Source organism: Macaca mulatta, chromosome 2, assembly GCF_049350105.2.
Source record: "Macaca mulatta isolate MMU2019108-1 chromosome 2, T2T-MMU8v2.0, whole genome shotgun sequence".
Lineage (NCBI taxonomy): Eukaryota > Metazoa > Chordata > Mammalia > Primates > Cercopithecidae > Macaca > Macaca mulatta.
The window spans coordinates 145,073,928-145,092,109 of record NC_133407.1 but is presented as its reverse complement, the minus strand read 5'-3'; the positions used below and the strand labels follow the sequence as shown (position 1 = coordinate 145,092,109).

Genomic DNA, 18,182 nt, shown 5'->3' with positions numbered 1-18,182 from the left:
TTTCAGTGCCTATGGTTGAGGCATTTCCCACAGTTTTGGCTGGGTGTAGAAGCACCTATCCTGCTGCAGAGCAGATCCTCTAATCTCTGTCCCAAGACTACAATGCCTATGTGGCCCTTTTGCTGTGTTGCCAAAGAATGGCTGACTTTGTATGCACCTGGATTAAAAATGTTGTCCTTTTCTTGGTCCTAGGTCTGGGAAAATGTCACTGCTTTTCCTGGTGTCTTTCCCTCTCAGCATCTCCAAGCCTCGCCTCAAGTTAGCTCAAAGGCTTGGGAGAAACAATGTGCTCTCACTTACCCCAGGTTGCTTGAATCCCCAGTGGAAAGGTGAGTCACAGAAGGAGGCTCTCTGCCTCTCTCAGGTACTGGGGCTTAACTCACTTTTATCAGCCAGACACCATCACAGGAGCTGTTTGCGTATATTCTCCTCTCTGAAATCTGGAGAGTCCTTCATGATTTCAAGGGATTTCCTTTTTACTTCTTGAATTAAAGCTAATAGAGGTGATATTTATGTATTATCTTGCTATTCCCAAGTGGCTGAGGCATGTTAAATGTCTCTAATTCACCATCTTGGAAAAAAAATCAATAGAATTATTTAATCTAATTCTCACAACTGTTTGAACAGGGTGATAAACAGATGTAGGTATATTAGGCCTTTCTCTTTAATTTTGTATATGTTCAAAATTTTCCAAAGATAAAAACATTAAGATAAAAAATCAATATTTGTTATATATAGTTAATATAATGCTATTGTACTGATGAATAAATTGAAGTTTGTAGACTTTAAATGTCTTGATCAAAGTCAGAAACAAACAATTAATGATAGCAATAGAATTTAGATACCAGAATTACTCGTTTCAGATGAACAATCTTAACGTTATAGCAGCAATAATACCTCTAAAAGCTGGACATTCAAACTAGAGACAGTTTTCACCTCCAGAATTCTCATATCATGTCACTGATATGAGTATCACAGTAGATATGTAATGAAGAAATTCAGTTTCTCTCTAGATAATGCATAAACAGTATATTGATATCAGAATAGTATTTGTCTGATAACATAAATTTTACTAGCTATTGAGTCATGGCTGATAATGACATTAACATGAGTCTTGTTCTTCCAGATTTGAAGTCAACTCTTAACGATATCTCAAAATGGGAATCTAAGAGCACAGATGCTAGGGTCTAGTAAATCTAGGTTTGAATCTTTTGTCCACCATTACAGCCCTATGAACTTGGCCAACAAACTAACTACTCTAAGCTTTGGTATCTACCTCCTTTATAAAATGGGGACATCAATAATACCTAGGCATAGAGGGTGATGGTATACAGCTTAATGAGGAAATGTAAATAAAGTACTTAGCAAGATACCATAGTCCATGAAAACAACTTAAAAAGTTATTAATTTTCATTATTAATATAAACTTTGTATTTTAGGTCTTCCAGAGGGGCTGATATTTTAGCTGAGTCTAAAGGATTGCAAGGAATTCAACTAGTGAATAAAGGGAAAGGAAAGGGTGTTCTAAGAATAGGAAATACCAAGTGTAAAGCTTAGAAGCATGAATACCATAGGGGTCTTGTGCTTTGTGGCTAGAACATAGATGAAGGTAGTCATAGGAGATAAACTTGTAAAGTTGGGTGGTAGCCATCTTGTAAATCCCTTGTATGACACGCCAAGCTGTGTTGACTAGAGTACAGTAACTGTCATAATTCCTGATAAAAATCATCTGGGCTAATTATTAAGTATGTAGATAACTAGAATTTATTCCTATAAATTGTGATTTTTTTAGGTCTGGATTTGAGCCCAGGAATGTGTTTTGCAAAAGTATTTTGAAGATTTTTATCTTCAGAAAAAATGTTAAAAACATTAGATTTCAAATATATATGTATCTTATACATATATAAAATCTATTTTATTTATAAAATATTATTTTTATAGAATGTAAGAATTATATAAGAATGTATGTGTGCATAGTCTATAAACAAATTAGAATATTCATGTATTCTATAAATAAAAATTATATTCATGATTCTATATATAAATATGCAACATTAAAATATATTGCTATATATTATAGACTACATACAAATAAAATGCATATATATTTGGTGTGCAAATAATGCTTTGGGCAATAAACTACATGTATATTATTAATATAAATTAGAAAAAGGTATATTTTATATATTGTATATATAAATAAAACATACTATTTTTAGGTTAGGTTCATATGCTATTTGTTTTTGTTTTTTTACCAAGAATGAGAGAGGGAAGGATTCCAACTTTGTATTGTGTTTTCGGGGGAACCAGCCCCCAATGTTTCAACATAGGTTCTTTTCGATTTTCCCTAAGTGTCGGCTGATCTGAGAAATAGAGAAAGAGTACAAAAGAGAGAAATTTCACAGCTGGGTCTCTGGGGGTGACATTACCTATTGGCAGCTTCCGTGATGCCTACCTGAGTCACAAAACCAACAAGTTTTTATTAGAGATTTCAAAAGGGGAGGTGTGTATAAACAGGGAGTGGGTCACAGAGATCACATGCTTCATAGGGCAATAAAAGATCACAAGGCAGAAGGGCAGAGTGAGATCACAGGGCCAGGGTGAAATTAGAATTACTAATGAGGTTCCATGTCCCACTGTGCATGCATTGTCATTGATAAACATCTTAACAGGAAACAGGGTTTGAGAGCAGACAACCGGTGTGACTAGAATTCGCCAGGCTGGTATTTCCAAATCCTAGCAAGCCTGAGGGTGCTACAGGAGACCAGGGTGTATTTCATCCCTCATCTTCAACTGTATAAGACAGACACTCCCAGACCAGCCATTTTAGAGACCTCACCCTGGGAATGCATTCTTTTCCCAGGGCTATTCCTTGCTGAGAAAAAGAATTCAGCAATATTTCTCCTATTCATGTTTGCAAGAAGAGAAATATGACTCTGTTCTGTCTGGACCCACAGGCAGTCAGGCCTTATGGTTATCTCCCTTGTTCCCTGAAAATCGCTGTTATCCTGTTCTTTTAGGATGCCCAGATTTCATATTGTTCAAACACACATGTTTTACAAACAATTTGTACAGATAACACAATCATCATAGGGTCCAGAGGCGACATATATCCTCAGCTTATGAAGATGATGGGATAAAGAGATTAAAGTAACGACAGGTATAGGAAATTATAAGAGTATTGACTGGGGAAGTGATGAATGTCTATGAAATCTTCACAATTTGTGCTCAGAAATTGCAGTAGAGACAGGCATAAGAAATGATAAAAGTATTAATTTGGGGAACTAATAAATGTCCATGAAATCTTCACAATTTATGTTCTTCTGCCATGGCTTCAGCCTGTCCCTCCATTTGGGGTCCCTTACCTCCCACAATGTTGTATATGTAAACATCTGAAGAATAGAAACAGTGCAACCTCACCAAAACAAGGATAATGTCTGATCATGGAGTGATTTGCCTAACATTTGCTAAAAAGCCTTTCTGAATGTTTGAGTATTCTTAACTACCACTCAACGAGTCATCTAAAGGATATATTATTGGTCAGACAAAGAAAAGAGAATCTTCCTTGATGTTTTGTCAAAAATTTGTTTAAATCAGATGGTACCTTATCTTTTAAACTTAATTATGCATTTCTTCAAGGAAATGGACAATCTGCATCTCTTTCATGATACACAGTAGATAATTTTCACTAATGAATAATTATTAATTAACAGATAAGACAGGGAGGAAAGAAAGCATGTTGCTAGAATTGTCATAGGTTAACTCAACATCTCTAGGGCTGCTGAGAGTTTTTCTAGCCACTATGCCAAAGAGTATGCAACATCTGCAGCCTTGCAAATTAAATGGGAAACATCAGTTCTATGCATAAGAATTAGAAACATCATGGGGAAAAACAAAAACACAAAACAAAACAAAAACAAAACAAGATATTTTAAAAAGTGACAACCCCCAAAACCATAGAAGCTATCAGATACTAAAATACTAGAAGTCATCAGCACTAGTTCTCCTTCAAATAAATGAACAAAAACATCAAAGACATGTGCAGAGATGTTTTTGTGCTCAGTTAAGAAAATGTTATTTTTTAGACACAGTAATTTTGTGTGATTTCATTGTATAAGAAAACAGCTTTAAAAACAAAATTTCTTATACCACAGTACTAAAACATAGCCAAGATAAGGTATGAGCTGCCCAGAGGTATCCTGTATGTAGATGGTCAGCACTGCTACACAAGGGTACCTATAAAGGAGCAGCGTCAAGAAAATTTCTTGAATTTGATCAGAAAAATAAACTTTAACATCATCCACAGAGAAACATACAACAATTGGAAAGCTTTGGTGGAAAGTAAGAAATAAATATTGCTTAATAGTCTTTGCAAAAAAAAAAAAAAAGCTTCTACAAAATAAAGCACCCTCTTTTACCTGACAAAGTCTCTTACTTGTCTAACATTATCAAGTACAGTAAATTAGCTTTCTAACTCCTCTATTATTACTCTTTCTAGAGACCAAGCTGTGGTTTGAAAAGGTAATCAGAGAAAAAAAATTATAACTGTCTACCAGCAAAAAATTTCGATATGACTTTCAATAAAAGGGAATGTCAAAGACACTTATAACTTTCCCTTGTTCAAAATCTTAACACAGGAGAAGGAATGTATGTATCAGCTTTTTCATAAAAACAAGGAGGGGTTTCATGTCACTTTATAAAAGATAGTTTTCTTTTTCCCTAGAAAAAAGTCATCATTATAAAACCTGGGAAAACAAATAAATGATTAAATGAAAAGTCAGATAAAGAGGAATTAACAACTATATTTATTATTTCACCTAAAAATATGTGAAAAAGGTTTAAAGAAATTAAAAACAAAACTGAGTTATAGAATTCTCCAATTTAATTCAAATTGAAAGTATAAAATATAACAATAGATTTGGGGTTGGGGACAAAACTTCAAGTAATAAAGCATGTTGTATAATGTTACATAAAAAGCCAGAGAGAAATCCATTCTGGTTTTGATATGCAACTATGACATTGCAAAAACTAAATAAATGAAAGATCTTGTCAATTAAGTTTGACACCATTTAGTGTTGGGCAAATGAAAAGAAAACAATATTAAATGCCCTTTGTAAAGTCTCTTGAAATGCAACCATGAACTGAGGCTGTGAATTGCTGAACATGTTTATTTAAATTGGTAAAATGTTCATTACCAGACATATATAAAAATATTGCAGAACATTAGAAACTATACAATTAACTAATAGATATTTATGACTACTTTAATATTTATTACATAAAACCTAAGTACACAGTAGTCAGATAACATACATTATGTGAAATGTCAAAGCAAGAAACAATTTTGACAACAGAAGATATGTTGGGGAAAAAATGTAGTAAAGAATGATAAGGAAGCCAAAAATGTTGTGGGAAGTCAGGGACCCCGAACGGAGGGACTGGCTGAAGCCACGGCAGAAGAACATAAATTGTGAAGATTTCATGGACATTTATTAGTTCCCCAAATTAATACTTTTATAATTTCTTATGCCTGTCTTTATTGTAATCCCTGAACATAAATTGTGAAGATTTCATGGACATTTATCACTTCCCCAATGAATATCCTTGCGATTTCCTATGCCTGTCTTTACTTTAATCTCTTAATCCCGTCATCTTCTTTGTAAACTAAGGAGGATGAATGTCACCTCAGGACCCTGTGATTGTATCAACTGCACCAATTGTTTGTAGAGCATGTGTGTTTGAACAATATGAAATCTGGGCATCTTAAAAAAAGAACAGGATAACAGCGATGTTCAGGGAACAAGAGAGGTAACTTTGAACTGGCCGCTGGTGAGCCGGACGAAACAGAGCTATATTCCTCATCTTTCATAAGCAAATAGGAGAAATATCGCTGAATTCTTTTTCTCAGCAAGGAACATCCCTGAGAAAGAGAATGCGCCCTGAAGGTAGGCTTATAGACGACCCCTTTCTAAGGCGTCCAGTCTTTTATGGTCAAAGCCCAAGGGATGAAATAAGCCCTGGTCTCCTATAGTGCTCCCAGGCTTATCAGGTGTACAAAAATTCCCACCTAATAAATTTTGGTCAGACAGGTTATCTGCTATCAAACGCTGTTTCCTGATAAGATGTTATCAATGACAATGCGTGCCCAAAATTTCATTAGCAATTTTAATTTCACCTCATCCGATGGTCCTGTGATCTCACCCTGCCTCCATTTGCTTTGTGATATTGTATTACCTTGTGAAGTATGTGATCTCCGTGACCCACACCCTATTCGTGCACTCCCTTCCTTTTTGAGAATCGCTAGTAAAAACTTGCTGGTTTTATGGCTCGGCGAACATCACAGATCCTGTCAACGTGTGATGTCTCCCCCAGACACTCAGCTTTAAATTTCTCTCTCTTGTGCTCTTTCCCTTTATTTCTCAACCCAGCTGAGACACTTAGGAAATAGAAAAGAACCCACGTTAAACATCGGGAGCAGGTTCTCCCGATACAAAAATGTTTATTTTGATAATAGGCATATTTAATCTTATGCCAATGAGTATATTAATCCCATACTTATGCCATCAAGTTCTAAAAAATTTATGCCAGGTGCATTTGGGCATTTTTTTGTATGGTAAATACTAAATAAAACAAAACCTGCTTCTTGTGGTCTATGTCTTGTGTAAAGCATCACTTAATTTCCCAACCTCTTTCCTGCTGTGGTCTGTCTCTGAGCGCTTAGTGCCCAAGTCGGTAGGTGTATGGTAGGTAGATAGACACTCTATAAACTCATGTATAGCAACTGCATAATAGCTCAATTGGTTAATGATTTCAAACAGTATAGACCTTTGATATGGACCATATTATATTAACATTTCAGGCAACAATGTAATTATTACTTGTAATCATTTACTGTTTTAACTTTTCTAAACCAGCAATATTTACTGTTTGGTGGTGTACAGAAATAATTTTATATATACAAAAAATGCTAACAATTTAATAAACAGAACATTTTGAAGAGCTGATTCCCACTGGTTATAAATAGACATAGAGAAACAAAGAATTCAACATATAAGTATAAAATAGGCTATAAAGTTTTACTTCTTTCCAAAAATGTTTGACAAATTATCTTATTTTTCTATTGGTTATTATTCAAGGGAAATATGTACAGTATGTTTAATGTAGCTGACCACACACTAATCAGATATTATAGTATATTATGTACTAATAATATACTATAGTGTACTCTATACTAATAATAAACTACAGTGTAATTTGTTTTAAAGTTTATGGAAAATTTTACATCTCTAGTGTAATAGGCGTCTGTCTTTTGTTGACCTCATATTTGACATTGTAAAGGAGAAATGAGATTGAGAAAGAATTTTTTTTGAATATATATTCTAGTTTTACTCTGCTGAATAAGACATAGATATAAGCAAACAATAATTAGCTGATTGAAACTTGCAACAATTGTTGACTTTTTAAAAATGAAAATGTGCTCTTTTAAATTTTTTACTTGAAAAAAAGCATATTTTAAAGAGACATATTAAAACAGAGCTTTTAAAATTGTTTATGTTCAATAAAATATATTTTGCACATCATGACAATGTTTTTGATGGTTAAGGATACAGAATGACAAAAAAGGAATACTCATATTATAGTGCTAATACTTTCTCTACATTTTTAGACTGGGTGTGTGTGTATGTGTGTGTCTCTCTCCCTCTTTCTTTGCCTCTCTGTCAGTCTGTCAGGAGAGGTGGAGGAGGGCAGATACCAATGACCTACTTGAAAACTTTGCCTATTTCTGGTCACGTCTGAGAGAATATTTCCATTTAAACAAAATGATCCCAAGGACAGGTATAGTTTATAATATCAGTAAACCTTATGGAAAGAAATTAACCAGAATATGTAACTTAAAAATTAGATTGTGTTTCTATACATTAACAATGAATAATCTAAAAAATAAGAAACAATTTTATTTTAAAAAGTATCTAAAAGAATTAGTTAGAAATAAATGTAACCAAGGAGGTGAAAGTCTTGTACACTGAAAACTACAAATTATTGATGAAAAAAATGAAAGGAGACACATATAAATGGAAGATATCTCTTGTTTATACATTGAAAGACTTAATACTGTTAAAATGTCCATACTACCCAAAGCTTTCTACAGATTTCATGTTATCCTCATTCAATCCCAATGGCATTTGTAAGAGAGATAGAAAAAAATCCTGAAAATTATGTGAAACTACAAAAGATAAAAAATATACAAAGCAATCTTGAGAAAGAAGAGCAAAGCTAGAGGCATCATAGTTCCTGATTTCAAAGTGTATTACAAAGCTACAGTAATTAAACAGTATAGTGCTGACATAAAGACAAACACAAACTATTGCAACAGAATAGAGAGCCCAGAAGAGTCAACTGATCTTTGAAGAGATTGCCAAGAATACACAATGGGGATACAATAATCTCCTCAGCAAATGGTGTTGGTAAAAACTGGATAGTCACACACAAAGGAATGATGTTGGATCCTTAACCTACACCATACAGAAAAATAAACTTAAGATGGATGAAAGTCTAAACATAAGACCTGAAACTGTAAATCTCCTAGAAGAAAACATAGGACAAAAACTCCTTGAGATTGGTCTTGGCAAAGATTTCCTGGATTTGGTACCAGGCACAGGAAAAAAGCAAAATAGACAAGAAAAACTACATCAAATTATAAAACTTCTGCACACCAAGGGAAACAATAAACAGAATTGGAAAAGACAACCTATGAAATAAGAGATACAATTTAGAAGCCATATATCTGATAAGGGATTAATTTTTAAAACATATAAGGAACTTATACAACTCAGTTGCAAAACACAAATGAACTGATTAATAAAAAAAATGGGCAAGGGACTGAAACATTTATTCAAAGAAGACACACAAATTGCCAACAGGTACATGAAGAGATGCTCAACATCATTAATTATGGGGTAAATGCAAATGAAAAACTGTGAGAGTTTACTTCATAGCTGTTAGGATGTCTATTGTCAGAAAAACAAAAGACAAGTGTTAGTGAGAATATGGAGAATTTAGAATTCTTAAGCACCGTTGGTGGGAATGTAAAAGAGTGCAGCAGCCATGGAAAACAGTACAGAGTTTCCTCAAAAAATTAAAAATAGAACTACCATATGATACAGCTATTCCACTTCTTGTTATACATCCGAAAGAATTGAAATCAGGATCTCAAAGAGATATATCTGCACCCTCATGTTCATTGCAGTGTTATTCATAATAGGCAAGATATGGAAACAACATATGTTCATTAACAGATATATGGATTAAAAAGTGTGATATATATATATATACACAATGGAATATAATTCAGCCTCAGAAAAGAAGAAAATTCTAACGTTTGAGGCAACACAGATTAATTTGCAGGACATTCTAAGTGAAATAAGCCAGTTACAGAAGAACAAACGCTACATAACTCCGTTTACATAAGATATCTAAAATAGTTAAACTTATAAAGTCAGAGAATATCATTGTGGTTACCAGGGGCTGGGGGTAGGAGAAATGAGAAATTTTTGTTCAATAAGTATAAACTTCTGTTAAATGTTCTTATCATAAAGTATAAAACAAACAAAAAACAACAAAGGTACACAGAAAAACTTAGGAAATTGTTGAATATGTCGATTGTCTTGATTGTGGTGAAGGTATCATAGGTATTTGCATATGTCTAAGTTCATCAAATTGTACACACTAAATATGTGCAATTCTTTGTATATCATTTATATCTTAATATAGCTATTAAAAATTTATTTACAACTCATTTTTTTCTAGTTGTTTTGTAGTTATGTTTCAAGACCAAATCTTACATGTTCACTAAAAATTGTCCGTGCCAAATATCCCTAACTCATTTTCGATGAACAAATGCAATATCTCAACCAATTAAATGTCCTGAGTTTCATAATATAATATAGATTCCTGATTTTAATTATTTATTGGCATGTCAGTTTTATCATGGCCAAAGTATTTGTGTATTATCATCTTTACCGATAAATAGGAATATGTGTGTCTCCTTTATATTAGCTCTTAAAACTATGTATTTTGTGAACTGCAATATTAAGAAATATAATTCTTAGAGAATTATATTTCAAAAGCTGCAAATAATAAAATGTATTGCAACCTCATAAACAGAAAGAATCCCATTTTCTAGGTAATGTTATTCACAATAACATTTTTTATCTACCTGTGTCAACACTTTTCATCTACCTATGTTATATGCCACATTGAGGGACGAAGTGGGGAGAGGGGCCTAAGATATTTATAACATACTCAAATACTGTTTGCATGGCTTTAGTAACTAGTTAAGTATTTGCACAATTACAAAGTTTGGGGGAGGATGATAAAAAATTACTTAATGGGTACAACATACATTATTTGAGAGGTGGATGTCCTAAACTTTAACTTCGCAATTTATGCATGTAATAAAATTACACGGGCATCCTATGCACTTATACAAATAATTTAAAAACTAAAATTAAAAAAACAAATTGTGAATAGACAGAGAGAAAAAAAGACAAAAGTAAGCATACTTTCTTACAAAAACACAGTGAACAACATAACATTACTATTCAATAAAAGCAGATACATTCAGTTCTTGTATTTGAGTGAATTAATAAAATATTCAATTCCCCTAAGGTATTGGATCAAAATACTTTGTGATGACTTAATAATGTTTTTTTGAAAGGTAGGGTGGTGGCTCTGGTCTTAGAAAAACAAAGGCATACTCATGTATTTAAAATCATGAGTAAAACCAATGAAATTTTTTAATTCAAAGAAATAATGGGTAGTAGTTGTTTCTCCCTGTAAAAAGTTGAATTCCATGAATGGAAATGCTTGAAATGAAAAGTCTTACATCTTCCCCATTTAATTTGTGTAATCATTTTCAATGTATAAATGCCAACTGAACTTTCTATAAATTTTAGTCATATAATAGTAATTTAAAAATTATCCTAAAGTATGACATTTCTATAAAATGTCCTCTAAAGATGATTTTTAGCTTAAAAAATTCAGTATCTTTGAAAAAACAATGACAATATATATTTTTACTCTTAAGGTGTTTATTAACAACACTTTCAATTGTGCACAGTATTATCTTTCCAGCAAAGTCATAAGCTTCCTCTGGTCTTCTGAATATTACCATTCTACTCCAATATTTCATAATGTCTACCACATATCTTGAGCATTGTTGAACTCTAGACTTTACATTCATTGATATCTGTGAGCCAAATGAAGACAGTTTATATAGTTACCCCTTGTACCAAATTTTCCAGGACAAATGCCATGATTTCATATAATTATCTGCAATGCACTGAATATAATACTAAATTATTTTAATTTTTTAAACATATGAAGCTCTTTCAAAGAAATACCTGACAAATTAAGGGAAAAATGTTTGTGCATATACATGTATTTTAACCTACACATCATAATTTTTGGTTTACAATGTATAATCATTGCAAGAACCTCTCATGTTAGTAAGATTTCCAATTACAATTAAAATTCTTACATTACTGTAGCATATTATTTGTATAATAAATTTTATTTTATTTTTCATATTATGGAGACCTTCATTTGTTTTGTAGAAATGGGGGAGGATGATAAAAAATTACTTAATAGGTACAATATACATTATTTGAGTGTTAGAAAATACAGATAATCTCCTGAAACAAAGGAGAATAATAATCAGTTGTAATGTCATCACCCACAGAGTATTTTAGTCTTGGTTCAGTTTCCTTAAACTCTTAAGCACTTAATTTTGACCTTCTTTTATTTCCCACTGTCCCTGTGGTTGATGTTGGCTCCATTCTACTTGTCTTTTATCGGCCAATGTGATTTTTGTCACTCAACTCTATTTATTTAATCCTCCTGCTCTTATGTCCTTGAGCTGGTCTTCAACAGGCAATGTACATTTTTCACTCTTCCTAAAAGGCTGAAGACCTTTCACTTTTCTGAGCCTGTTTCCCATAATAAGCAGAGGAATCTTGTCTTAAAACCAACTCCAGTCCATTTTCTATGAAGCCATTCTGCGTACACTTCACTTGGATAGAAACGATTTTCATGGAACTTGAAATACAGACTCTCATTTCACTCTCAATGTTCAACTTGGCTTTGATTATAGAAACCTGGCCTCCACTGGAGGACAAAGACTTCTCACTGCCACATACATTAAGTGATTTTCACTACTCCCTGAGATTAACCTCAGCATTATCCTGGCAAGTTGTAGTGCTGTTCTTCAGTCCTTGAATAGCACTTTTCCTTAAAAGACCCATGCTGATTCTCTGCATGCACTCTCTGGTGCAAAGCACTGTTATTGATTAGTTGGTAGCATTCAAAGTTTTAAATGGTGAGTGTTTTATAACCCATGTTGCAAAGAACACAAAATCAGACATAAAGATTATATACTCTTCAAAAACATAAACACAGTCATTTATTCCAGAATCTCATAAAAGCCATTAATATGTGTGTGTATTTACTTTAAAACATGTAAATTACACATTAAGTGATTTTTCTTTCATTGGAAATCTTATGGTAGAAGTCTCAAGTTAAGAAGAGGCAGTGGATCTGTGCCAAGATGGCCAAATAGGAACAGCTCCAGCTTCCAGCTCTCAGTGTGAGCAACACAGAAGACGGGTGATTTCTGCATTTCCAACTGAGGTACCGGGTTCATCTCACTGGGGTGTGTCGGAAAGTAGGGGCAGGACAGTGGGTGCAGCCCAATGAGAGAGAGCCAAAGCAGGGTGAGGCATCGCCTCACCCAGGAAGCACAAGGGGGAAGGGAATTCCCTTTCCTAGCCAAGGGAAACCGTGACACACAACACCTGGAAAATCAGGTCACTCCCACCCTATTACTGTGCTTTACCAAGGGTCTTAGCAAATGGCACACCAGGAGATTATATCCTGCACCTGGCTTGGAGGGTCCCACACCCATGGAGCTTCCCTCATTGCTATAACAGCAGTCTGAGATCTAACTGCAAGGCGGCAGAGAGGCTGGGGGAGGGGCGCCTGCCATTGCTGAGGCTTAAGTAGGGAAACAAAGCGGCTGGTAAGCTCGAACTGGGTGGAGCCCACTGAAGCTCAAGGAGGCCTGCCTGCCTCTATAGACGCCATCTCTGGGGACAGGGCATAACCAAACAAAAGGCAGCAGAAACCTCTGTAGATGTAAATGTCCCTGTCTGACAGCTTTGAGGAGAGTAGTTGTTTTCCCAGCACAGATTTTCAGATCTGAGAATGGACAGATTGTCTGCTCAAGTGAGTCCCTGACCCCTGAGTAGCCTAACTGGGAGACATCCCCCACTAGGGGCACACTGACACCTCACACCTCACATGGCCGGGTACACCTCTGAGACGAAGTTTTCAGAGGAACGATCAGACAGCAACATTTCCTGTTCAGCAATATTCACTCTTCTGCAGCCTCCACTGCTGATACCCAGGCAAACAGGGTCTGGAGTGGACCTCAACCAAACTGCAACAGACCTGCAGCTGAGGGTCCTGACTGTTAGAAGGAAAACTAACAAACAGAAAGGACATCCACACCAAAACCCCATCTGTACGTCATCATCATCAAACACCAAAGGTAGATAAAACCACAAAGATGGGGAAAAAGCAATACAGAAAAGCTGGAAATTCTAAAAATCAGAGTGCCTCTGCCCTCCAAAGGAATGCAGCTCCTCGCCAGCAATGGAACAAAGCTGGAGGGAGAATGACTTTGACGTGTTGAGAGAAGAAGACTTCAGACAATAAAATTTCTCCAAGCTAAAAGAGGAATTACGAACCCAGCGCAAAGAAACTAAAAACGTTGAAAAAAGATTTGATGAATGGCTGACTAGAATAACCAATGCAGAGAAGTCCATAAATGAACTGACAGAGATGAAAACCATGACATGAGAACTACGTGACAAATGCACAAGGTTCAGACACCAACTTGATCAACTGGAAGAAAGGGTATCAGTGATTGAAGATCAAATGAATGAAATGAAGCGAGAAGAGAAGTTTAGAGAAAAAGAAATGAACAAAGCTTCCAAGAAATATAGGACTATGTTAAAAGACCAAATCTATGTCTGATTGGTGTACCTGAAAGTGATGCGGAGAATGGAACCAAGTTGGAAAACACTCTGCAGGATATAATCCAGGAGAACTTCTCCAACCTAGCAAGGCAGGCCAACATTCAAATTCAGGAAATACAGAGAATGCCACAAAGATACTCCTTGAGAAGAGCAACTCCAAGACACATAATTGTCAGATTCACCAAAGCTGAAATGAAGGAAAAAATGTTAAGGGCAGCCAGAGAGAAAGGTCGGGTTACAAACAAAGGGAAGCCCATCAGACTAAGAGCAGATCTCTCGGCAGAAACTCTACAAGCCAGAAGAGAGTGGGGGCCAATATTCAACATTCTTAAAGAAAAGAATTTTAAACCCAGAATTTCATATCCAGCCAAACTAAGTTTCATAAGTGAAGGAGAAATAAAATCCTTTACAGACAAGCAAAGGCTGAGAGATTTTGTCACCACCAGACCTGCCCTACAAGAGCTCCTGAAGGAAGCGCCAAACATGGAAAGGAACAACCAGTACCAACCACTGCAAAAACATGCCACAATGTAAACACCATCAATGCTAGGAAGAAACTGCATCAACTAACGAGCAAAATAACCAGCTAACATCATAATGACAGGATCAAATTCACACATAACAATATTAACCTTAAATGTAAATAGGCTAAATGCTCCAATCAAAAGACACAGGGTGATAAATTGGATAAAGAGTCAAGAATCATCAGTTTGCTGTGTCCAGGAGACCCATCTCACATGCAGAGACACACATAGGCTCAAAATAAAGGGATGGAGGAAGATCTACCAAGCAAATGGAGAACAAAAAAAGACAGGGGTTGCAATCCTAGTCTCTGATAAAACAGACTTTAAACCATCAAAGATCAAAGGAGACAAAGAAGGCCATTACATAATGGTAAAGGGATCAATTCAACAAGAAGAGCTAACTATGTTAAATATATATGCACCCAACACAGGAGCACCTAGATTCATATAGCAATCCTTAGAGACGTACAAAGAGACTTAGACTCCCACATAATAAAAATGGGAGACATTAACACCCCACTGTCAACATTAGACAGATCAATGAGACAGAAAGTTAACAAGGATATCCAGGAATTGAACCCATGTCTGCACCAAGTGGACCTAATAAACATCTACAGAACTCTCCACCCCATATCAACAGAATATATATTATTCTCAGCACCACATCACAATTATTCCAAAATTGACCACATAGGTGGTAGTAAAGCACTCCTCAGCAAATGTACAAGAACAGAAATTATAACAAACTGTCTCTCAGAGCACGGTGCAATCAAACTAGTACTCAGGACTAAGAAACTCAATCAAAACCACTCAGCTACATGGAAACTGAACAACCTGCTCCTGAATGGACTACTGGGTACATAATGAAAAGAAGGCAGAAATAAAGATGCTCTGTGAAACCAATTAGACCCAAGACACAACATAGCAGAATCTCTGGGACACATTTAAAGCAGTGTGCAGAGGGAAATTTATAGCACTCAATGCCCACAAGAGAAAGCAGGAAAGATCTAAAATTGACACTGTGACATCACAATTAAAAGAACTAGAGAAGCAAGAGCAAACGCATTCAAAAGCTAGCAGAAGGCAAGAAATAACTAAGATCAGAGCAGAACTGAAGGAGATAGAGACACACAAAACCCTTCAAAAACTCAATGAATCCAGGAGCTGGATTTTTGAAAAGATCAACAAAATTGATAGACCACTAGCAAGACTAATAAAGAAGAAGAAAGAGAATAATCAAATAGATGCAATAAAAAATTATAAAGGGGATATTATCATCAACCCAACAGAAATACAAACTACCATCAAAGAATACTATAAACACCTATATGCAAATAAACTAGAAAATCTAGAAGAAATTGATAAATTCCTGGACACATAACACTCTTCTAAGACTAAACCAGGAAGAAGTTGAATCCCTGAATAGACCAATAACAGACTCTGAAATTGAGGCAATAATTAATAGTCTACCAACCAAAAGAAGTCCAGGACCAGACGGATTCACAGTTGAATTTTACCAGAGGTACAAGGAGGAGCTGGTACCATTCCTTCTGAAATTATTCCAATCAATAGAAAAAGAGGGAATCCTCTCTAACTCATTTTATGAGGCCAAAATTATCCTAATACCAAAGCCTGGCAGAGACATAACAAAAAAAGAGAATTTTAGACCAACATCCCTGATGAACATCAATGCAAAAATCCTCTATAAAATACTCGCAAAGTGAATCCAGCAGCACATGCAAAACCTTATTCACTATGATCAAGTGGGTTTCAGTGCTGAGATGCAGGGCTGGTTCAACATATGCAAATCAATAAACATAATCCAGCATATAAACAGAACCAAAGACAAAAACCACATGATTATCTCAATAGATGCAGAAAAGGCCTTTAACAAAATTCAAGAGTCCTTCATGCTAAAAACGCTCAATAAATTCGGTATTGATGGAACATATCTCAAAATAATAAGCGCTATTTATGACAAACCCACAGCCAATATCATACTGAATGGGCAAAAACTGGAAGCATTCCCTTTGAAAACTGGCACAAGACAGGGATGCCCTCTCTCACCACTCCTATTCAACATAGTGTTGGAAGTTCTGGCCAGGGTAATCACGCATGAGAAAGAAATAAAGGGTATTCAGTTAAGAAAAGAGGAAGTCAAATTGTCTCTGTTTGCAGATGACATGATTGTATATTTAGAAAACCCCATTGTCTCAATGAAAAATCTCCTTAAGCTGATAAGCAACTTCAGCAAAGTCTCAGGATACAAAATCAATGTGCAAAAGTCACTAGCATTCTTATACACCAATAACAGACAAACAGAGAGCCAGATCATGAGTGAACTCCCATTCACAATTGCTTCAAAGAGAATAAATTACCTAGGAATCCAACTTGCAAGGGATGTGAAGGACCTCTTCAAGCAGAACTACAAACCACTGCTCAACGAAATAAAAGAGGACACAAACAAATGGAAGAACATTCCATGCTCATGGATAGGAAGAATCAATATTGTGAAAATGGCCATACTGCCCAAGGTAATTTATAGATTCAGTGCCATCTCCATTAAGCTACTAATGACTTTCTTCACAGAACTGGAAAAAATTACTTTAAAGTTCATGTGGAACCAAAAAAGAGCCTGCATTGCCAAGACAGTCCTCAGCCAAAAGAACAAAGCTGGAGGCATCACGCTACTTGACTTCAAACTATACTACAAGGCTACAGTAACCAAAACAGCATGGTACTGGTACCAAAACAGCATGGTACTGGTACCAAAACAGAGATATAGACCAGTGGAACAGAACAGAGCCCTCAGAAATAATGCCACACATCTACAACCATCTGATCTTTGAGAAACCTGACAAAAACAAGAAATAGGGAAAGGATTCCCTATCTAATAAATGGTGCTGGGAAAACCTGGCTAGCCATAAGTAGAAAGCTGAAACTGGATCCCTTCCTTAAACCTTATACAAAAATTAATTCAAGATGGATTAGAGACTTAAATGTTAGACTTAAAACCATAAAAACCCTAGAAGAAAATCTGGGCAATACATTTCAGGACATAGGCGTGGGCAAGGACTTCATGTCTAAAACACCAAAAGCAATGGCAACAAAAGCCAAAATTGACAAATGGGATCTAATTAAACTAAAGAGCTTCTGCACAGCAAAAGAAACTACCATCAGAGTGAACAGGCAACCTACAGAATGGGAGAAAATTTTTGCAATCTACTCATCTGACAAAGGGCTAATATCCAGAACCTGCAAAGAACTCAAACAAATTTGCAAGAAAAAAACAACCCCATTAAAACGTGGGCAAAGGATATGAACAGACAGTTCTCAAAAGAAGACATTTATGCAGCCAACAGACATATGAAAAAATGCTCATCATCACTAGCCATCAGAGAAATGCAAATCAAAACCACAATGAGATACCATCTCACACCTGTTAGAATGGCGATCATTAAAAAGTCAGAAAACAACAGGTGCTGGAGAGGATGTGGAGAAATAGGAACACTTTTACACTGTTTGTGGGACTGTAAACTAGTTTAACCATTGTGGAAGACAG

The 18,182-nt window shown here is 35.4% G+C and overlaps 1 long non-coding RNA gene across 1 annotated transcript in view; it reads left to right on the top strand.

Moving 5' to 3' along the window:
- The first annotated feature begins 296 nt into the window (after positions 1 to 296).
- Positions 297 to 18,182, top strand: part of LOC114676153 (uncharacterized) — a 42,873-nt gene continuing 24,987 nt past the window's right edge. Inside the window, exon 1 of the long non-coding RNA XR_003727004.2 lies at positions 297 to 329. This is a non-coding gene — a long non-coding RNA (uncharacterized LOC114676153). The remainder of the gene's footprint in view (positions 330 to 18,182) is intronic.